Here is a 19,319-nt window from a genome sequence, read left to right as displayed (position 1 = left end):
CCCTAGGCCATCAATTGAGCTCCAGTAAGCTATCCATTAATGGCTTCCGGCATCCTAGTAACATTTGATAAATCACATCTGGTAATATTCCATTCTGAACATGTGTTAATAAACTGTCCAAAAGGTCCTCAATTAATAAAATTATTGAACATTTTCCCAAATGTTCCTCTACCCTCTTGCCACACAAAAGGCTGATATTTTAAATCAATATAAGTAAAATCAGGGCACATAGGTAAGGATAACTCGCCATCAGTGACACTTTCCCAGCTACTATTAATGGCCAAGTAGTTAATTGGTGCAGCTGTGTTTTAGAATTGGAAGTGCGTTTCCCAGGTAAAACCCAATGTTGCCAATTCATTACTAAACATGGAGGAGGCCCCAGAAAAACAGGCAAGGAATGAGTATAGTAAGTAAAATTTAAAAAGTTACCATCATCTTTATTGCAAAATGTGAAATTATTCCAAGGAGGAGATAAAACAGCAGGAACAGTATAGACTGTTATATACATGTCTCCCCAAACAACAGGTTCCAATAAAGGAGGGTTAGGAACAAAGTCCCAATAACTTACATTAGCATTAGCATGGACAGAGTTTACAATAAGCAGGGCACATGGCCAGGAACAAGTTCTCAGCCGTGACAGGTTTACCATTAAATTGTAACATCTTTTGTCCTTCTCCAGTCAACTTTTTAACCTGCCCCCAGGTGGGCAGTGGGGATTTCTTTTTCCTCAACTGTTGGCGGATTCCTTGCAAGATATGGGGCTGTCCTCACTGGGCCACGTCTGTATCCATCAGGCAGGAAGCTAGTATTGTTTGCCATCCTGTGTAGACACAAAACCTTATCCTTGCCCCTTATGTAATAATGTTCCTAGTTGCCATTCTGCATCCAATGCAATCTTATTCCATACGGGAGCATTTAAATAAGGTTTTTGTGATATTTGCTCAAAATGGCGCTCAGCTCTAGTTAAAATATCTCCTTGTGGTTAGTTTAAAAAATTAAGAACATAAAGAGCTTGATGTAAAATTATTTTAGGATTTTGCATGGAATACCACAAAATATCCATACTTTCATCCAACCTTTTCCTCATTTTAATTTTTTCATTTGTTGTTTTAGTGTGCCATGAACACATTCAATAATGGCTTGTCCTTGGGGGTTATATTCTATTCCTGTAATATATACCACATCATAAAGTTCACAAAATCTTTTAAATCTGATACTTTTATTGGCTGGTCCACGTCAGTCTTCATTTTGGCAGGCACTCCCATAATGGCAAAATCTTCCAATAAGTGTTCTATTACATGGTTAACAGTTTCTCCCATAAGGGCAGAAGCCCAAACAAATTTGGAATACGTATCTATTGTAACATGTACAAAGGAAAAACAGCCAAATGCTTATACATGGATTATATCCATTTGCCAGAGCTCTATAGGTTGTAATCTGGGAGGATTTACTCCAGCAGGTACAACTCTCAAAGCATTGGTCTGCAGATAGGACACCTTTTTATAATTTGTTTACCTTGAGAATAAGGTATTTTATAAAGCATATGTAAATAGCTAGAATTTGTATGTAAATGAGAATGATCCTGTTTAGCAGAACAAAATTAATTTATCAACCTGATTATTGCCATATACAAGGTACCCAGGTAAGGAAGAGTGAGCTCTAATGTGAGCTACAAACACTTTGGCATTACGTTGTTGCAGTGATGCTTGTAATTGTTTAAATAATTGGTTTAGCTGGGGTTTAGATGAATGTGTAACTGCAGTGACTATATTACTCACAACTCCTACAGCTTAGGCAGAATCAGTAACAATATTAACATCTCCCACAAAATCTTGTAACACCTTAATAATAGCAAAAAGTTCATTTTGTTGAACTGATGCTTAAGTAGTTCTTTGTACCCAATATTTATTTGTTGTCTAATAGCACTTTTTGTTTTGGAGCCATCTGTAAAAACAGTAATAGCAGTTGAAATAGGGGCCTTGGTAATTATATTATTAATGATAAGTTGTTGTTTACCCAAGCAATCCCACAATCTACCTTTGGGGAAAATGATAGGAAAATTGCCCAGTAAAATTTACTAATGCTCTTTGTAGCATTTCAGACAGGTTTAACAAATATTTTACTTGGTCTTTTGGCAAAGGAAAGATGATTTCAAATAAATCATGCCCTGATAGGATAAATACCAGTTGCCTGGCCTGTTGAATAATAACTGCCAACTGTTGTTCATAAGGCATAATATTTTTTGTAAATCTATGCCGTGTATAAATCCATTCTAATGGTAGCTCATTTTGTCTTATAATTCCTGTTGGGTATTTTCATGTATCTAAAATATATAAATTTATGAGTTGAATAAGCGTTACTCGATGTAAAAACATTTTTTTTATTCTCTGTTCTACAAATTGTATTTCTCTTTCAGCTTCCTTAGTTAAAGTTCTTTTGCTATGTCAATCAGGCTCCCTTTGTAACATTGAAACAAATTATGTAATAGATAAGTAGGAATTCCTAAGGCTGGTAGCATGCAAATAATATTTCCTAGTAACTTTTGAAAATCATTTAATATATGTAATTGATCACGTCGTAAAGATATTTTTTGAGTTGTCACTGTTTGTCTACAAACAATATATCCTAAATATTTTACCACCATATCTTTTTGTATTTTTTCAGGTGCTATTATTAATCAAAAATCTTTAAATATAAAGTGTAAACACTGTAACACCATTTCTAATTCTGTTATATTTGGTCCTCCAAACAAAATATCATCCATATAATGAAAAATATAAATGTGAGGCCATTTTTGTCTAACAGGTTTTAAGGCTTATCAACATATATCTGACACATAGTTGGAGAATTCATCATTCCTTGGGGCAACACCTCCCATTGGAAGCGCTGATGAGGGGTTTGATGATTTATTTGTGGTAAAGAAAAGGCAAATCTTTTACAATCTTTACATGTACAGGAATGGTTAAAAAAAAAAAAGCAATCTTGTAAATCTATTACTATTATTGGCCAATTTTTAGGAAGCATGGCAGGCGACGGTATACCAGGTTGTAAAGCCCCCATAGGGTACATGGATGCCTTACCTCCTCATAAATCAGTCTGCAATCTTCATTTCCCTGACTTCTTTTTAATAACAAATATTGGAGAATTCCATGTTGACATAGAAGGCTCAATATGTCCTTTGGTTAACTGTACTGCAACTAATTGATGAGCTGTTTCTTATTTTTCTTTAGATATAGGACATTGTTCAATCCAAAGAAGTTCCTCAAATTTCCCTAATATCTTTATGGGCTCCATCTAAAAATGTTAAAATTGAATATAAGCTCCCCATTGTTCCAGTACATCTCTACCAATTATGTTAACTGGAACTTCCATAATATAAGTTTTAAGGATAGCTCTCTGTCCGTCTTCTGAGGTTATAGTAACATATGACACTGTTTGTCCTATAAAATTTACAGGAGTATTGCTAACTCCTTTAATATTACAGGGGATTATTTTATATAATAAATGATTAGGCCATTCATGAGTTTTAATAATTGTAATATCTGAGCCAGTATCTATTAGTCCTGTCAATATCTTTTCCTGAATATTAATCTTAATCTTAGGCTGCATTTTAGTAATATGAGTAGTCCAAAACACATTTTGTTGGTTAGTACTTTCAAATCCCCCAATGTGGAGTGTAAATGACTTTCCAATAGATATATATGATAATAACAAGATTTGAGCAATTCATTCTCCCTTTTTAAAGGAAATATGTGCAGCAGCTGACATTAAAAATTTTATTTCCCCAATATAGTCAGCATCAATAATTCCTAAATATATTAAAACTCCTTTTGCATTAAGACTGGATCTACAGGTCAATAGGCCAAATGTTCCTTCAGGTAAAGGCCCATAAATTCCAGTAGGATATTTTTGTGGCTTATCACCACCTTTCAAAATAAAATCTTTTAAGGCTGGTATGTCCACTGCGGTGCTGTGGGCTGTGGCAGGAAGAAGGGAAAAAATGGTTGGCTGCCCTCCATTATTAATCCTGGGCCCCGGGGCTGTCCCAATGGAGACTTTCCCTGCATAGGGTAAGCATCTTTTATAGGAATTCCTTTATTGTCTATTTTTGATCAAAACTCCCTTGACCAGTGCTTCCATTTTTTACATTTAGGGCAAATTCCTGGTCCTCTCTTGTTAACGTCAGTAGCCTTTTTGACCCTATCCAAAACACTTTAGAGGGTTTTGTTTGCAAGCATGCCAGGTTAGTGGCCATAGATTTAGCAAATACCTGCATACACCTGGATTCAGATGTAACGTCTTTGCAGTCCCTTAAATATGTATTCACATCCCCAGATTCTTTAATACGCAATAGGGTCCGTCTACAGTCCTCATTAGCATTCTCATAAGCCAACATGTGTAGCAGTTGTTGCCCTGCAGCCTCTACCACAACAGTACATTCCAAGGTCAATTTCAATCGTGATAAAAATTCAACATAGGGTTGATTAGGTTTTTTAATTTCTTTAGTCCAAAAGCCATAATGCTCTCCTACTGGTCAAATCCTTTCCCATGCCTCAATACCAATGTCTCTTAACTCCTCATGGATCTCTTCAGGAGAGTTCACTTACATATGAGCATCCGCATATTGTTCTGTTCCACTTAACATGGGAAAGGTTATGATCTGCAGGTGTGGATTACTGCTCTGTGCATTTTGTTTAGCCCTTTTTGTACATAACTCAGTAAACCACATTTGCCATTGTAGGTATTTCAGTTTCTTAAGCAAGGCTCTACAAAGCATCTTCCAATCCTAGGGAGCAAAATTATTGTAATGTCAGGCAAGCCCATTAAGCAATTCCTTAACATAATGAGACTGAGGACTGTTAGGTTTTTAAAAAGAGGAAGCTGAGTAAGAACAGCACCACGAACGTGGTATTCAGGTAAGGGGTAGTTTTATTCAGTAGACCTGCTGGGACCAGGCAAGGTTGGAACTCCACGAGGCTGGGAAAAGCCTAGGAAAGAGAGAGCTGGGAAAGAGAGAGGAAAGAGAGAGAGGAGAGAGCTAGAAAAGAGCAGCAAGAGAGCAGAGAGCTAGAAAAGAGCGCGAGAGAGCAGAGAGCTAGAAAAGAGCAGCAAGAGAACAGAGAGCTAGAAAACAACAGTGAGAGAGCAGAGAGAGAGAGAGCAGATTGCTAGAAAAGAACAGTGAGAGAGCTAGAAAAGAGCAGAGAGCAGAGAGAGCTAGAAAACAGCAGCAAGAGAGCACCTCTGGGTCTGGGCTAGGCATTATCTAGGGTATGGGCGGAGAAAGGTGTGGCCACATCAAATTCAGATGTGATCTCAACGGATGCAGATGTGACCTCTTCCAGGAGTCCCAGTTGCATAGGTAATGCAGGTACTGGGTGGAGACTTTGCTGCGAGGAGGGTGGAGTCTGCTCACCATCCTGTAGCGGACCTTATATTCCAGCCTTTTAATAATCATAAAATAGGGCATGGATTCTCTCGGGCTACTTCCTGCTGACAAGGGGGCATCGACAATAGGGGTAAAAGGCTGGAATTTGGTCCCCTCCCAGAGAAGGCAGTGAGCAGCAGTGGTACCTTGGTGGCATGAGTCCTTAGATGAAGCCTGGAGAAGTCTGATGAGCATTGAGAGGCTGGAAAAAAATACTCCAGAGCAAATAAATGGCAAGAGGAAGGACTTGGGGCTGAAAATGTAGAAATGTCCCTAGATACTTCTGACATCTGGCGACTAGGTAGAGAAGTCAGGTGACAAAGGCAAGAATATAAATTCCTGTTTAGTTAATAGGTAGACAGGTATAGACATTTGATGGGCAGGCTTCTTACTTCCACTGACCTCCTGGCTCTGGTAAATTTTGAAAGGGCAGGCACAAAGTAGCTGATGTGACATCTCCTCTTACTCCTCTCCATGTTCCCTTGTTCCCCAGACTGGCTGAGTCTAGGTGCTCATTGCTGGGATGGCTTGCCCAAGTTGGTATTCAAGGAGGCTTGAACACAAGGCCTGGGCACGGTCCATGAACACTTCTGCTCAAGGCTAGTGCTCTACCACTTTGAGTTACCTTAGTACTTCCAGTGTTTGGCTGCTTAGAAATAAGAATCTTGAGCCATGATTCCAGCCGGGCTCTTTGTAGGTTAGTTGGGAGATGGAGTCTTAGGGATTTTTCAGCCTGGGCTGACTTTGAACTGCAATCTATGCCACAAAAACCCTTTATTATTTTCAATTAAAGCAACAAGGAGATCAAGTAGAATAAGTAGAACTGACCTGGTTCTTATCAATAATTGACAGACAAATATTCTGAAATGACAAAACTCAGTAGATGTGATGAGAATTTCAGCACAGATATGCCCAGTATTTTAGAACCATGCAGTCAGTAGAATTCACAACACAAAACAAAAAGGCTTATCAAGAATTGCCAACAAATATTCTGAAATGACAAACCTCATTAGATGTGATGACAATTTTAGCACAGATATGCCCAGTATTTTAGAACCATGTAGTCAGTAGAATAAACAACACAAAACAAAAAAGGCAAAACTCAAAACCTAAAATTTTAACAACAATGTTTAGACATCTTTGCTAACAAAGGCACATCACATGGTTGAGCCTCAGTTACCAGGGCCTGTGAAGAGCGCAACTTGTTAGCAAGGCACCTTAGAATAGATGGATGGAATAGTAAGTTTGGTGGAAGGTTAAGGGCCATATAGGGCCAAACCCTAAAGTCACCATGTGGCCAAGATGGTGAACTCAAGATGGTGAATTTCTGAAAAAAAAAATGCAAAGACACCTTGAACAAATAGACCAAGACTACAATTGGCTAGCCTTTGAAAGAGAACCTAGAGGGGGTCGTTGGGACCCAGCCTGCGTCACACTCTTCAGGACACAAGCCAAAATGTAGAAAAAAGACAGCGAGAGATAGGGAAAGTTGGACATGAATGGCAGAGAGAGAACAGAGAGAGCCCAAAAGTAAACAGACTTCTGACCATTTACCATTGAAGTAGCAAAAACTGTCTACATCTGAGAATGGCATAAAAATGAGGCACTCTGGCTTTCCAGGGAGAGCAGGAGACATTTTAAAGGGGTTTCACGGCTCAAGCGTGATTCGCAGCACCCCATTAAAAGAGTAGGAGAGTCAGTCTGGTGAGTGAAGTAGAGCTGACGAGGCGGAAGCGGCGTCCCAACATTCCCCAGAGCCCTCTAGAGAGAGCAACAGAGAACCATAGAGTAGCTTCACTTACCAGAGTAGAGAAGTGGTGTGGACGTGGATTATGAAGGCCAGCAATGGTATCGATGAGCTCTGTCCGCAGCAGACAGTTGGGTTCACAAAAGGCCATCAGAATTGTGCGTATTCCTCAGAGCAAAAAGGGTAAAAACAAACAGAACAAGAAAAAAGACGAAAAAAAAAAACAGAGAAATCCCAGCAATCCTGAATTTAAGCCCTTTATCCGAGTCACGGCACCATTTATGTTAGGTTTTTAAAAAAAGGTAGCTGAGTAAGAAGAGCACCACACACGTGGTATTCAGGTAAGGGGTAGGTTTATTCAGTAAACCTGCTGGGAACAGGCAAGTTGGCACTCCACGTGGCTGGGGAAGGCCTAGGAAAGAGAGAGCTGGGAAAGAGAGAGGAAAGAAAGACAGGAAAGAGAGAGAAGAGAGAGTTAGAAAAGAGCAGCGAGAGAGCAGAGAGCTATAAAAGAGCTGGGAGAGAGCAGAGAGCTAGAAAAGAGCAGCAAGAGAGCAGAGGGAGCTAGAAAAGAACAGTGAGAAAGCAGCGAAAGAGAGCAGAGTGTTTGAAATGAACAGTGAGAGAGCTAGAAAAGAGCAGAGAGCAGAGAGAGCAAGAAAAGAGCAGCAAGAGAGCACCTCTGGGCTTGGGTTAGGCCTTATCTAGGGTATGGGCAGAGAAAGGTGTGGCCACATCAAATTCAGATGTGACCTCAGGGGATGCAGATGTGACCTCTTCCAGGTGTCCCAGTTGCCTAGGTAACGCAGGTACTGGGTGGAGACTTTGCTGCGAGGAGTGTGGAGTCTGCTGGCCATCCTGGAGTGGACCTTACACGGACCATACAACATTACTGCCTTCTTAAGTTTACCAATATCATCTACAGCAGCACCTTAATATCTGGCTGGTTGAGATATACCATTCATAGGGGGTCGTTGAATTACAGGATAAGAAAAAATAGGCATTTCATCATCAAAGTCACTGTCTGAGCCCTTTGTTTTGTGAGGGAATGATGCTGTAAAAATTGCATTGGCCAGTGAACGAGCTGAAGGCTGCTTTACTTTCAGTTTCTCAGGTTCTCCTTTCACTCTGCTAATTTCCAACCCCATATGTTGTAATTTTGATAATATCCATTCCATTTGCTCAGACATTTTGTTTACACTTTCAGTTTGTTCCTTTTCAGCCTTTTTTACCTCTTGTTTTTTCTCTGTGAACTGCAATGCATCCTTATCTATTGAGTCCTTAACCTCAGAGTCCAATTGTAAATCTACTATAAAAGGGGTGGCCTCTTTCTTTAAGTCTGCTTTTAATCTTTCCTCATTCAAAGCTTTAAAAAGGGTATGTAAAATAGCCCAAATGGACCAAAATCTAATAGGAATCTTTTCCCCTTCTCGAACAGCTCTTTCTACGTTATTCTTTACTCATTTCCAATTATCGACATCTAATGTTCCTTCATCGGGGAACCAAGGATTCCATTCCCTAACTACATTAATACAGATTTCTATGTCAGAAGAAGAAATATTTAGACCATAAGCAGCAAGTAAATGTTTAAGCATAGTTAAGTATGGAGTAGATTTAACTTGTCCCATCATCCTGTAATTAAAAGTACTTACCTGAATATCCCTTCCTGAATTCAACCATGAAGGGTCCCTGTTTGGGTGCCAATTGTAACGTCTAGTGCCTTGGGGTCCCTGAGTAAGTGTAACGAAATCACCAGGGCACTGGGGATGCAGAGTGCAAACAGCAATTGCCACTGCATGCTGTGCTTTGTTGTTAGTGGGTATTTAAAGACAAGCAAGCATGATCTTTGCCAAGATTTGGTCAGAAGACATTGACACAAAAATTTTAACAGATACATTTTTACTTGACCTATGAGACAATGCCTTGGTATATTATTAATTTGGGGGGGGGGTCTGGTCATGGGGCCTTAACTCTGGGCCTGGGTGCTGTCTCTCATCTCTTCAGCTCAAGGCTAGAGCTCTACCACTTGAGCGACATCACCACTTCTGGCTTTTTTCTTTTTGCTTATGTGGTGCTGAGGAATCGCACTCAGGGCCTCATGGATGCAAGGCAAGCACTCTACCACTTAGCCACCTTCTCAGCCCTGTCTTGGTATATTATTTATCAAAACTATTTTAGAATAAGCTCAAACCACTTTTCCAATCTCAGGAAAATGCTTGACCAGCTGTTCAACTATGCTTAAGCAAGCAGAAGAGCTACTTCCTCAGCTCCCAGGAGTCCATGACATGTGTTTTGAGATAGGGAGAGAACATTTTTCCTCTCTAGCCCGGCATACCAAGAGCTTTCCTAATACTTAAACACAGTCCTCAGATAATCCTGAGGCCGGAGCCTGCATCATTCTGCCCCTTCAACATAGACCCTGAGATTTCACAGTCTTGAACTGTAATCTTCCAAGCTTAGCATCCTGATTATCTTTGATAGTTAAAAAGTATAAATATAAGTAATATTTGCAAGAATTCCAGTGGAGGAAAAATGATGCAACCCAGTTAATAGTGGTGTTCTTTCCAGAACAAGGAGGGCATCACATTAGCAGAGATGCAGTGTATTTTCACAATGGAGATAAGCTATACTTGATGTGAATTAAGGGAATTTTGAGGTACACCCTACAAATTGGAAACTGGTGGGCTAGGATGACTTTATGACATAAATCTTGTGATTGATGGTCATGAAATAATAGCTTAATCTGATAAAAAACTGCTTACTCTTGAAGAATTAATTATAACATGCTTCATAGTTTTATCCCATATCAGAATGTGGCTCTTTTTCTGTTCACTTCTCAGTCTGTAACACCCCATTGGAAAATGAATCTATTGCAGAATTACATAACATGCAAACAGGTATATTTTGAGTCTCTCAGGTATGGAATGTTCAGAATTTTAAAATGAGTAGTTATTAGTCCTAGGAATTTTGAAGAACAAATACATTCTGTCCTCTTAACAACTTATTTACTTTTAAAAGTTATGGGTTTCCATAGAATGAAAATGTTTTCTGTGTTAGTATAAGAAAGTAGTAAATTTATTCTATTTTCAAAATATTGGCAAGTATATTGTGAAAAATTGTCTAGTTGGATATTCAAGTTGGTGATCCTGTGATAAAGAAGAGGTAATTAATTCAAATTAGATGCCAAATAATACTGATTTTTAAAAAGTTACTACATAAAGAATAATATTTACTATACCAAAACAGTGAAATTTTATTTCATCAGCTTATTTTTAATTTAATTTTATTATGAAAGTTATGTGCACTGGGGTTACAGCCATTGTAAGGTACTGAATACATAACTTTTCAAACTTGCTATCCCCTCTCTCATTTTTCTCACAAAAGTTGTAATGTACATTTCCAACTTATTGTGTTGTGTGAATTGCCATTGCATTGGTTTGCTCTTTGTCTTTGCCTCGCCATTTTTTTTGTTCCTCTTCCCTTCCCTAATTAAGGTAAATGTATACACAATACACAGGGTACGAAAATGAAACACAGCAGGGGATTAACCATAGGGGAAAATCTCAAAGAAAATAGAAATCACATAGTACATCAAAAACAACAACCGCAAATTAATATCTCTCTTTCCATATCTTGGAGGTCATTTTGCTCATCATCAGCTTATATGAACATATATATGCATAAAAAAGCCACTGGAAAACAGTAGTTTCATGGACACTATATCATGAAAACAACATGTTAACTTTTTTTGATGGTAAAGGTGGAATTAGGATTGTTGAATTCGCGATTCTGATAAAGGAATTTCAAAAAAGTTTTAAAATTTATGACAGGTAAATTTTAATTGTTCAAACTTTTTAGCAACATAGCCTATTAAGGACATTTAAAATTGTCTGGGAAAATAGGCTTTCATGCAAAGAAATCCTTGGAGACTTAGCTGGGAGGGAGCAATGTGGGTGAATATGGCTCATTTTCACACTAAACAAACAAGCCTCACAAACCTTGCTGTAAATCCTGTAGGTTCCCTTGAGAATTGTCCTTACCCAGGAAATATATTTTCACTGTGTGAAAACAAGGTTTTAGTGGAATTTAAATTCAAAGTTCTTAAAAAAAAAGACATCAAAATTTGTGAATTGACATTTAATTACCAAACAGTAATTCTCTCAAAAAGAAGGAAAGATGTAATTCAAAATCACATTATTAAAAGTATGAGAAAAGAGTAGTGGAGAAAGATGAGAAAAACCATAGAGGACTGTTATCTCTCCAGTGGTGTAATGGGTTCTTTATCTTGTTTCTTCCATTCTATTTTCGTCAGCTATGAAGAGTGTCTCAGGACTGGAGTAACCAGTTCAGACAAAGAATACTCACAGAATGGGGACGGGGAAAGTGGCTCAGTGGTAGAGCGCTTGCCTTGCATGCCTGAGGCCCTGGGTTCGATTCCTCAGCATCACATAGGCAAAAAGAAAACAGCCGGAAGTGGAGCTGTGACTCAAATGGTAGAGCGCTAGGCTTGAGATGAGTAGCTGAGGGACAGCGCCCAGGCCCAGAGTTCAGGCCCCACGACCGCCCCCCCCAAAAAAAAAGAATACTCACAGAAGAAAATATTTTCAGTCGATGTAGGTGATTTATAACCTTTGACAGTCTATTCAAATCTGTTCAAAATTCTCCCCTACCCTAACCTGCCATCTTTGAACAGCTTTGTTTGCTTTTCCCAAGACTGCCCTTCATTAACTGCTTAAAATTTTGTGAGGTCATATAAATACTTTCTAGAGATTGCTGTTTGGTTGTGATTTTTGTGTGTTTTTGTTTGTAGTTGTGTTTTTAACTGAATTTCAAAAGGTTGCACAAGTGGGTTGGAATTAAATATGTCCACCTAATTGTCCAATGCTCCTGGATCAGAGGCAATACTTCTATCATTCTTAACCAACCCTTTCTCCAAGACTTATTTCAGATTTACCACTTCCTTTATTACATGTGTACATTGAGTATTCTAGCTGTACTTGCCCCTTGTTCCATTTTTCATTCATTTTATGTCTTTAATATTATTCCTTTCTGGTTTCAATATCCTGATAGTCATTCTGTTAAACTGTCAGTTAATAGTTTGAAAGGCTTATATACATTCCATGGAGTTTCAATCCTGCATATACTTGAACTGATGTCAGCTTATATTTCCATAATTCATTCATCTGCAATAACAATTTGTAAGACTGGAGACGTGAAGCACCTAGACATGATTTTATTCTCATCTTTTTGGAAGATTAATCTTTAGTCAACAAGAAAGTTTAAAAATCACTTAGAATTTATAGCTAGCTACCAGTTTTTATAAATGGCTTTGTACATTGGTGTGTGATTATTTTATTTTACATGGGATGATATTTTCTGCTACCTATAAGTTTTGGACAAAGAAGAAAACTAAATTTTATTACTGTAGAGTAATATGATAGAAATAGAAGACAAATTTTACGTTTATCACATATTTGATCAGTACCCATAATCAAGACTTAAAGTCATATTTCTTACTATGTTAGACAGATAGGGAAAATATGATAAGGCAACACATGATTGGGCAACTATTAGTAACTTTTTAAAGTGTGCATTCTTATGTGATGAAATTTACTTTATTATCCAATATTTGGGTTTGAATTATGGGAAGCTGATCTATTTTACACATTTCTGGAAGGCACCTACTGATCAACGCAAATGGTGGGAGATACTATTTCTACACTTTAATGAATGGTTGAACTTATTTGGCATTAGTGCTGAGTAAATAAATCAACTCTATTGTAACTTGATTCCTACACTTGAAAAACTTAATGTCACTGTCATTTACTTGTCAAGTGTTATTTTGGTGAATATGATTTTAAAAAGTTTATTTGAAAAGTTATATACTTTCAAGAGATTAAATGTAGGTTATCATTGGTTTGAGAATGACAACATTTTTATACTACAGAACCAAGATTTACTGAAGTACCAGTGTTTTGAAGTACTAAGGGTCTTCTCAATTAATGTTTTTCGAAATTATATTGGACCTCTAAGTCAAGTTTTCCTAGCCTTGGTAGAACAATTATGGATCTATCATTCCAGGAATTATTTTTTTGCCTACTTATGCTGGACTGCAATCTTTCATTCATCATTAAGAGAGGGGTATTAAAAATAATCTTGTGACATTTGGGATTTTGTTTACTCATATGGGCTGCTCATCTGTAAATTGAAAGTTTGAACTACATTACTTTCTCTCATATTTTGTGATCTCATCATTCATTTTAAGTTGCCTTACATTTCACAATTGCTTACTGCTAATTCCTGCAATGAATTGCGGCACTGAAATATCATAGGAAGTGAGAAATTGAGATGGGTCTTTAATTACTTTCTGTTAGCATGTTGCATGGGCCAAGATGAGAAGGTTTGCCCATGTTACCTGATGATGCAGATAACTGGGACCTGATATCCTCAGACCCGTGGGTACTGCAGAAGAATAATAGCTTTTAGGCATCATATCAGCAAAATTTGGGTATAATCAGTAAGAATGTTTCAGAAATATGGAGAAAAACACTTTGGGACTAGTGAGTTAACACAATATACACAGCAGCAGTGTAAAATCTCTTCTAGATTAGAGGAAAACAATACTGTTTTTTTTTACTATGTGAATTCAGAAGACCACGAACACTTAGAAGGTATCACAAGTTTATACCGAGGACATTGCATTGATACTTTTTATATTCTATTATATATTCTAAACCTAATTATTCATGTTTCAATCTATTTATGGGAATAAATTTCAATTTATTTGTCAAATTATCAATCAATTCTAGTAAGAGTCACTGTGTGAAATTTAAGATCAATACATATAAATATAAAATATATAAGTATATATATTATGAGAAATTGTTATTCATTGTTCTGTTGTGGTTAGGGTATCAAAGGCAACTCTGCTTTAAAGTATTATTCCATTATCTCTACCTCAGTTTTCAGTAGAGTTAGACCTAAAACTTTACCATTTGTAAATTTACAGCCTGGAGGCAAGAGGAAACACTTTGATTAAAACATAACCAATTTAAGCCTAATATCGAGGAGAAACATATGGACTTCTCTAGGAGGTATGGAAATATCTGGTGATAGAAAGTCAGTAGTGTAAGTTCCTGCCTTGTTGGATGGTAGACAGGCCAGGATATTAGGTAAACATGCATATGAACAATTTTTTCACATTCTTGGCTTTAGCTACTTTTAAAATGATAGGTATAATAAACAATTATATTTTGATAAAATACCTTCTATTCTGAATATTTCGGTCTGCAGTGTTCATCTCTCTATGAACCCTTGTAACTAAGATTAATTTTGTTCCAGTAAGAAAACTATGCTGTCAGGGTAAGATATTCTGGTTGGTCTGTTCCTACATGGAAGAAGGGTGAAGGGTAAGGAAGACATTTGTACCACTGAGACCTCATTTAGGAAATTTTAAGCTGCAGAAGTTTAGAAGTAGCTCTTATGCAAGGCTTACTTTGAATCCATTAGCTCCACAACGCTAACTCCGTTGATAAGTACTTGAAAAGCCATCACCTTTGGACTTAGCTATAAAGGCTTCAAAATATGATCAAATTTCAAATGAAAACGACAAAATAGTCATTGACAAAAAATTGCAAATGTGAGCAATCGACCAAACAATATAAGTTTTTCCCACTATATACAGAAATTTATAGAAATAAGATCAATAGCATATTTAGGAACAATAAAGGTTCCTTGTTACAAATAGGCAACCAAGGATATATGCCTGTATAAAGATTGCATCATTAACTACTTAAACTAAGAGGATACTCCATGCTTCAGCAGTCGGTCTACCCAAATTACAACAATACAGAGATTAACATGGCACTTGCACAAGGATGATATGAAAATGTGTGAAGTATTCCATATTTTTCATTCTTCAAATGCAAGAAATGAAAAACAGTTATTAAAAAGTTGATTACAAAAATCAAGTGTAACAAAACCTGTAATTCATAGAATTACAGGTTAGTTTGACATCAGTGTATTAAATCTTCACCTTCGAACGGCCCTTACATAGAATAACCTTTAAAAAACTTGAAATTAGATAACATTATCTTTTTATCCCAAAGAAATAAAATAATATAAGGACCTCGGGAAAAAAGGAATCTTAAACTTTTTCTATATAGAATGTAATCTGAAAGGACACATTTATTAATGAACCTTTATATTATAAAACAATATAGACTGCAAAGTATTATATCTAGAAGACAATGAAATAGATTATGAACTTTATAGAAACATAGATACTTTTTTCAGACAATCACCAGGATTATCTTTAATTTCTATACTATTCATTTCAACAGAAAAAATAAAATTAAAAATATTCCAAACTCTGCAGAAATCATTATAGATGCATACAAACAACTCTTAAATACATTTTGAGACCAAAGTCATGCAATTCACGTGGAAGAATACCATGGAATCCATAAATTTTTAAATTAAGATATTACTGTTGTTTTGTATTATGAAAATATTTTGTAGGGACAGAAAGGATGGACTGGCACTTTTGAAATTTAAGAAACTTAACCAAACCATTACTACATAGGAGTACAATTTGTACAGCCTTCCACTACTTCAAAAGTAGTGATACATACTTATCCTTTTGGCAATATCAGATGAGGTTTCTTCCAAGTTGTTTTTCAGATCCGGTTTGATATCATGATTCAACAGAAGGAGGTACAGCATATCTTTGCTATTTCAATTCCCAGCAACAAGATTCAAGGGGGTCAAGAGGACTTTAGTTGGAGATTGGTATCTGCATCATGATGAAGTAAGAAAGAATCCATTCTGGTATTATTCCACATATAAGCACTGTGCAGGGTTGCCAAGCCATTCAGAATTATAGCATGAATATCTGCCTTGAGCTACCAACTCATGGACAATGTCTAAATGTCCACTTTAGGATTCCTGATGAAGAGGGGTATATTTACCTCATCTCTAGTGTTCATATGAGTGGCCTTTTTGAAAAATAGTCTCGGTACTGTAGTAAGCCGATTCATTTCGACATCCCAAAGAAGAAATTTGCATGGATTCTTCTCCATTATTTTCTTGCAATTGATACCTTTCTCACGTTTTCATCTTGTTCCTTGTCTTCATCAGAATTGCCTAACCAGAGACTTTGAGTACCAGTGGAAATGAAGTGTCCATGTATGTCCCCAATAGTTCAGGTTGGTTGTACTGGTCAGAAAAATCTGGTGAATTTTCTGCATATGTTAATCCACCATGATTTATTTTCTCTTTTTCCATTTTTACTATTTTAAATTATTCTAACTGGAGAGTAGTGAATTGATAGAGAGCAGAGGAAAGATTTTCCTCCGTATTCAAATGCACAGACTGAAAATGAGGACCAGTGCTGTCTTCATAGGCAGCTTATTCTAGAAAGGAGAAAATAGGAAACAATGCCTTCTATGTAAATGATTTGGAAAATACCAAGATATAGTGTAAGAGAACTTACTATTCAATATATGAGCTTTAAGTGCTTTCTAATAGATCCATTATTTACTGGTAACCAACCTTAGAAAAAAATGTATAGTGCAGTAGTAAAATAGAAGTCCTTTGTATGACTACCTAAATTCTTGTTTTTTTTTAAAGACACTTGTTTTCATCTAAAAAATAGGCCTATCTATTTTCTTCAGTTGATTTTGATGATTGAAGATGCTTAATGAGGAGTCCACATGTATTAGTAGTCCTTTGATATCAATTAAATTTCAGTTTTTCTTCTTGGATAATATAATGATCAAAGCAATAGGTCAGAATCAGCAAACAATAGTTCAGCATCATACTTTCAATGCAAATGGATCACCAGTAAGTAATCTTTGATACCATTTTCCACAAAGTTTTGTCACAGATACAATCTGCCTGTCTTTTCTAGCTGCTTTCCTAGCCTGGATCTCTTCTTTCATTGTGCAAGAAAAGTGTGATTCAACTGATTTCAGTCAGAATTGTTAATAGAATCATCAAGGATTTAGATTCTTTATTAAAAAAATTAGGTGTGGGGCCTGAACTCTGGGCTTGGGCACCGTCCTTGAGCTCTTCAAATCAAGGCAAGTGCTCTACCACTTGAGCCACAGAACCACTTCTGCGGTTCTGTTTATGTGGTGCTGATTTGGAAAATGGCAGAGCAGAAAGTGAAATGATGCAACCAAAAATATAAAAGCAAAATAAATTAGGATAATTATGGATCAACTTATTGTCTATGAGAATCATGAACGAGAGAGAGGAAGAGAGATACAGATGTTCAATGACCTAGCTGGCCAAAAAATCCATGCTTCTGATCCATTTACAAAGTAAAGAATTTTATTTTTTATTTGTTAAAAGAGATTGAAATAGAATTTATGTATTTATTGAAATTAGTAAATACATTTTAGTAGCCTACATAAAGAGACATAGCTTTGACCAAATTATAAATAAGAATCTTAATCCTTGGACTGGGTTGCTGGCTCAGTGGTAGAGTGCTTTACTTGCAACTTACTATAGTGCAGAGACTACTTTCAAAAAAGGCCAGTCATATGAATACTGAGGATGAGGATGAGTATACCCCTCTTCATCGGGAAGCCTAGAGTGGACACTTAGACATTGTCCATGAATTGGTAGCTCAAGGCAGATATTCACGCAATTACTGTGAATGTCTGGACACCCCTGCACAGTACTTATATGTGAAACATATTGCAACAGTACACACACACACACACACACACACACATACATACACACACATATACACACATACACACACATCATCAGATTTCTTCGTATGTATTTTTTGTGTATGGTCTTAAGAAGAAATTTACATTACTAACTTGAATTTCTGACAGAACAATATAATCACTATACAACTTGCTTCTATACTCTCAATATTAAATTGCTAAGTATGTGCAATATATAAGTATAGGAAAAAGTAGGAGCCACATTGGTGGCTCATGTCTTTATTCCAAGCTAATCAGAAAGACGAAATCTGATTATTGTGGTTTGAAACCAGACCAAGAAAAAAAGTCCATTAGATTCTGGTTTGAAAGTAACCAGCAAAAGCTAGAAATGGTACAAGCAATAAAATGATAGCCTTGAGAAAACTAAAACAAATAAAAAAAAACAAATTCTAGGACAGAGCTAGGCCCTGAGTTCAAGCTCTAGTATTAGTATTTAACTAATGAAGGAATGAATTAGTTTAATAATTACCTAAAATAAATTAAGTGGTCACAGGTGGCGGGGCAGATAAAATGTTACTACCATGGTGACTGGATTATGTATTATTTTGTAATAAGGCAAATTATCATTTTCCAAATCACTAATATTTTATTTGAACTTTTTTGTACAATAAACCCTGAATTTAGCATGTGTGTATATGTGTGTGTTCGTGCACACACATGTGTGTTTATGTGTGTGAGTTTGCTCTTGCAATATTGCTTGCCAATATGAACAGGGCGAGGCTGCAAAGAGCTGTGTTGCAATGTTTTTTATTTATAAGTGTTCTGTCCTGTCATTTCAGTAAATTTTATTTGTTAAGTAATAAAATCATCATAATCAAAGCATTTACAACATAAGTTAGATAAAAGAGATCATTTTTATTTCTTAATATATGTTAGGTAAAAATATACACATATAATTAGGTAGTAAGTTATTCTGTAAGATGACTGTACAAAATGTGTATTTGACTTCTTAAATTGGTTATATTTTTAAGAAATATTCATGGAGTGATTTTGACCGACTTGACCAAATAGGTATTACTCTCAGGGTATTTCTGTGAAACTCAAGGTGGATAAACTCTTTCCGGATTTCAGTTGAAAATAACTTTCTTTGTAAGACCTTATCTATTCACACCAAGATAATAAACCCCGTATTTTTAAGGTTTGAATATCCCATCATAATGACTGAAAATCAGTATTGTATCTATACTTGTTAGATATATATTTTTAAAAAAACAAAAACATGTGTTATCTCCAGATTGTGGATGCATTTGAAGTTGTTTTGTACATACAAAGCTTTCTTCATTAATAGTTCTTTTGTGGGAGTAACTATCACAACTTTAACAAATAAGGCTTTTCTAATATCTTTTCCAATATAAATAACACCCCAGAGAGAGGTTTTTTTTTTTTGTTTTTTTTTTTT

At 36.4% G+C, this 19,319-nt stretch overlaps 1 long non-coding RNA gene and 1 other non-coding gene across 2 annotated transcripts in view; both read left to right on the top strand.

Moving 5' to 3' along the window:
• Nucleotides 1-19,319, top strand: part of LOC138822012 (uncharacterized) — a 53,430-nt gene that overhangs the window by 8,406 nt on the left and 25,705 nt on the right. The gene's annotated exons all lie outside the window — the stretch shown is intronic.
• Nucleotides 14,986-15,087, top strand: LOC138822017 (U6 spliceosomal RNA). Its single transcript, XR_011370295.1, has one exon. It is a non-coding gene; the product is annotated as a U6 spliceosomal RNA (small nuclear RNA).

The sequence above is a fragment of the Dipodomys merriami genome, unplaced genomic scaffold (assembly GCF_024711535.1).
Source record: "Dipodomys merriami isolate MVZ:Mamm:240054 unplaced genomic scaffold, mDipMer1.0.p SCAF_975, whole genome shotgun sequence".
Classification (NCBI taxonomy): domain Eukaryota; kingdom Metazoa; phylum Chordata; class Mammalia; order Rodentia; family Heteromyidae; genus Dipodomys; species Dipodomys merriami.
This window is presented reverse-complemented; position numbering and strand designations above follow the sequence as displayed.